Raw genomic sequence first — 4,924 nt, forward strand, 5'->3', positions numbered from 1 at the left:
CAGGTCATTGTGCAGTAAGTGAAGGGTATCTAAGAGTATATTAATTAAAAGTTATGTTACTTGAGGAAATGGTTGTTGGGTTTTCTTTAAAGTCTCAAGGCTCTTGTACAGTTCTTAATTCAACTGAGTTCTTTTTGCTACCATTTTGATACATATATCACTATTTCATGAGAATATCCTTGGCTCAAAGGAAGAACATTAGCAAGACAGTGAGCATGTTTGTAATTTTTTTTCAGGGACTGAGATGTGCAGATGTTCACTGCAATCCGTTTTCTGGCCACCTGCAGAAGTTATAACCCACTTTCATCAGAGAGAGGGAGAAAGGGGGAAGAATGTTTTAGGGGTGGTGATCGTGGTTCAGAATTAAAGCTGTTCTATGACCTGTTCTTGTCTCTCCATTCCCAGCTCTTGGTGGTGTTTCAAGTTGCACTAAAAAGAAGATAGATAAATAGATAAGTATGTATGCACTAAAAGAATAGTCACTTCATTTTTTATAAACTTTAATCTTGGCTGGACAATTTAAATATGTCTTGAGCATAAAATACTGTCATCTTCCTATCTGTGTTTTAAACACCATCTAAACAAAATAATATTGTTACTTAAATGAAAATTACCAGAGAATATACTTAATTATTACATGAATGAATGCTTTGAGTAATATAAACATTCTGTAATGTGCAAAAAAATGACAGATTTATGAGAAAACTACCAGTAAAATTAGTTGGACTTAGAAGTCACCTAGTCTACAGGAATGATTGTTCTTGTGAGACTTGATACTGTTCCACTTAAGTCAGTGCCAATGCTATCTTGTGCAGTAATTGCTGACTCTGAATAAACCATTCATTTTCTCTTTAAATTGTGATTATTTAAGCACTACGGTGATTTACTGTTAGGAGTATCTAAAGGCTCAAGCTGTAATTATGGAACTGAGCACAACAAAATCATAAATTTTAGTAGGAAAGCTTTAAAAATAAATCCTTTAAAGAACATCCCTGATCTCTGCAGACTAAGAAATGTTCAGTATCCAAGAGTATACCATTGGAGCAATTGTGTACTATTGTGCCACTTCATAAGCAGTGCTAAAAAAGTAGGAGTTTTCCTGAGATGCAAAGTGAAGACCCTAAAGGAGCCCAGAAATATTTAGCTTTCTTGATGTCTACAGCTTTTCAGAATAGATTCTGTTTTTACTGACCTGAAGGTGGTTATTCGCATCTTAATACACATATTTACAACTTGTGAGTCCTGCAGAATCTGTGAGAAATTATACAAGTATGCTGTGAGGAAAAGGGGCACAAAATCTCCTGAAGCTGGATGTTTAAATGATACACAGAAATTGTAAATTAATATCAATTCTCTGTTGAACAGAATGTAGAGCCACGGTCTTTAGAGCCAAGCAAAGTTGACAGCTCCAAAATATTCAAGTGATTTCTGATGTCTATCTCTAAGGCAATAAAAATAGATCTTCAGATTTTTATGTATGAAGACTGGGGCTTTAGCATCATAATGGCCATTAGGAGGGTGCTGCATATTTGCAATCCTGCCCTTTTCAGTGCTGCACATACGTCTCTGCAGCTTTGAGACCATGGAGACTGCATAACCGAAGCCCTTGTTCACCCAGGCTCTGAGCAACCTACCTCAGTGCTGAGTGCAGGCATGGCAGGCAGGGCTCATCTTGCAGGGTGGCTTCACAATCTCCTGTCACTGCTCTTGTTGGCACGGCAACCAAATTCTATTCAGAGTTAAAGGAAAGCATTAAAGATGTCCTGAATTAGTTTTCAAAGTAGGAGGAAGACAGACCCATCACAACAGGTGATGTTATCCTTGCTTGGACGTTTATCTTTGGAAGAAGGGCAATGCAGTAACCTAAATAGAACTTTTTTTTTTTTAAATTATTTTTTTAAGAGTAGATTTCTTCCATGGCAAACCCACTCTGTTGTTGTCTCTGACTGATTGAATGGTGAATAGAAAGAAAGAATAGCATGAGCATAGAAAAGTATTTTTATTTGAAACATTTTTTGTCAAAACTGTGAGGTATGCTTTTTTTGTTGTTGTTTTGTTTCGTTCCTTCCAAAATAGGCGAGAAACAAGATGATTTTGAAGGCCTTCTACTCTTCATCTTGCATTCATAGTATAGCATCAGCTTTCCAGGTTATACTTTGACAAAAAATATTAGAAAGTAAAAATAGGTGCATGAAGCTTCTTACCTGCTTTTTAAAATTAAATAAATTTTCTTGCAGGCAACTGCAGAGGAGTGTAATCCCTGGGAACAACAACATAGTCAGTATTCTCTAAAGCTAAGAGGTCTGATTGATAGACTTGAGAGGGTCTTGCAGAGAACAGCAGAGGCCTTAGAGAGGTATACTATAAATGATTCATTATTTAGGGCCCAATTGACTTTGCTATATGTATTCAAGTTTATTCAGTTATCCTGGTAACCATGAGAGACTAGGAAGTATTAATGCGGCAAGAGACTTCAAGTATCGTCTCAAAACATTTGTTTGATTGGTTCTAATTCTCTACAGTTAAACTCACATAGGGTAGAGCATTCTAAGTTGGAGCAGAAAAACATAGTTTCTGCTGTTCAAATATTAAATTAAGGACAATGTACTGAACAATACAGAACTATTAAGAATTGACAGTGAAGTCAGTTTTGGTGAATTTGCCCTGTTCTAGTTTTCCAGGGTGCTGATTTTCTTGTAGTGCCTGGCACCTCCAAATGAAAGCACCTGGAATAAAAAGTGAGAGACAAGTCGACTCATATCAGCAAATGAGGGATAACACGCTCCTTCCTTCCATGTTATGTACCTATTTTTTAAAAAAATGAAATTGTGACAAAAATATTACCACAAGTCTGTTCCGTAATTTCATCATTATAATTTGGAATAGACTTAAAATGTTATTTATTTTGTGATAATGCAATAAGAAAATATCACGTGGCAACATGAATAAGAGTAATTAGTTTGATGTTGATCATAGGGTACAGCTTCAAACTTAGCAGCTTCAAACTTTAACTTTTGTTGATTCATGTATTCCTTTAATTTATATCGTAAAAATTAAATTAGCTCAAGGCAGCATGTTGCAAATGCCCGCGGTACCTCAATCTGTCCACGTTGTGTTTGCTAGAATTATTTAACAGGCATGTATCCAATACATGTTATATCATGTCCAGGAAACAGCAGTGTATAACTCTTTGCCAATCTTACCAATATTGTGCCAAGTTCTGTGTTTGAAGTGGAAATATTTTACTGAAGATTTATTTACGTACACTACTAGAACTTGTTATATGTTGGTCAGGACAGATTGATGAAATACAGAGATAGCTGGCATATTAAGGTGCAGAATATATATTTGATATTAAACTTGCTGCACTTACTGTGTACGCATACGTTCTTCTGTACACATATTTGAAAATAATTATTTTAATGTTTGTTATCACTCATTGAAATTTAATATACAGGTGTTACCAGAGTTTTATACACTTTTACCTGGCTTTATTCTGTTTTTGTATGAAACTCCACAGATATCTATTTCCCTTTCTCTTTCCTATCTTGCACCAAAAAAGCATGCTGTTATGAATATTAACCTATCCTGGTCAACAGTACCTTCCTTGGATAGGTCTCTGAGAAAATAAGTTATGCTCTTTAGATGATGAAGAGTATCAGGCATATTCTTTGAATGATATTTATTTAGTTGAAATAAACTTGATATGCAGAATCTTCTTACTAATTTTGTTGTTGTTTTCCATGACTGGAACTGCAGCAGGTGGAAATGAGGGTTTCTGAATTGTGCCAAGAACGTGCTTGTGGTGTTGCTGTACATGAAGAGGAGCTGCAGCTCCTAGGAATGGTTTGGGTCATGGTGGTAGCTAGGTGGAGCCTGAGGAGGCAGGAAGGAAGAAGTCCAGGATGGGTAGGAACTAATTCACATCCTTAGATTAGCAAAACCTTAGAATTTTCTCCTATAATTGTAAATATGTAAGCATCTTTGTACTTAATGCTTCTAAAAACTTTAATATAGTACATGTATGTGGAAGCACTCTGTTTTAAAGCACATTGACACTTCCATCTTAACAGATATGCAAGGCTGGGCAGATTTCATACACTATGCAAAAAATGATAAATTTGTAGGACGACAACATGGCATAAGGTGTATTTTTTTTATATAACTGCTTCATGCTCATGCAATCTCCAGCACAACCTAGGCACTATGAAAGAAGTGAATGCTTGGAAGTTCCCAATCCAACTAGCCACTTGTGGATGGAATATTGTTTATTTTTTTATTTATATAAAATGGAATATGTTATACAAATATGCTTTTTAACATGTTTTAAAGCATATGTTATAAACATATTCCAATATATATATGGAATATGTTTATTTTTTATTTGTTTGTATATGACTGCAGTAAAACATAACTGCTTTTTGGGATTGGAAGTTGAACTCCCTCTCCAGGTATGTGGTTCTATGTGTCAGAAGGATGAGTGTACCTTTATTTTTATGTTCAGTTTTAACTGTAAGAGCCTTGACAGCTTTCAGACAAAATACAATGAATGAAAAAAAAGACTAATTCTGAAGTCTGCCATCATGAAGTAGACAATTTTATTAAGACTTCAAGGTCTCTTAACCTTGATAACTCTGATAATGTCTCTACAAGTCTATTTTATAAAATACTGCATCATAACAGTTAACTGTTAATGCTACATATGTGCGTTCTCAGATTACCAACATTTGGATTCTCTTTGCTTTTCCAGTGATAACTGGCATATATTGTCTTGAGTAGAAACAATGGTTGTTCATCTTTCTAGGTAGTTCATCTTAAGGGAGGAAGTTCTCATTATTTACTGAAGTTTTCTCTCAAAAAAAATGCATTCCGTCTTGTTAGAGTTGTTGCTCCTTGTCTTTGCCCACTACTCTGCCCCAGACAT

The 4,924-nt window shown here is 35.3% G+C and overlaps 1 long non-coding RNA gene across 1 annotated transcript; it reads right to left on the bottom strand.

Annotated features, from left to right (window-relative positions):
* Positions 1-272: 272 nt before the first annotated feature.
* On the bottom strand, positions 273-2,460 carry LOC106041742 (uncharacterized). Its single transcript, XR_001210659.3, has 3 exons — positions 1,635-2,460; positions 1,193-1,251; positions 273-429 (listed from the first exon to the last, which is right to left on the bottom strand). It is a non-coding gene; the product is annotated as an uncharacterized lncRNA (long non-coding RNA).
* Positions 2,461-4,924: the final 2,464 nt, after the last annotated feature.

This window comes from Anser cygnoides, chromosome 4, assembly GCF_040182565.1.
Source record: "Anser cygnoides isolate HZ-2024a breed goose chromosome 4, Taihu_goose_T2T_genome, whole genome shotgun sequence".
Taxonomy (NCBI): domain Eukaryota; kingdom Metazoa; phylum Chordata; class Aves; order Anseriformes; family Anatidae; genus Anser; species Anser cygnoides.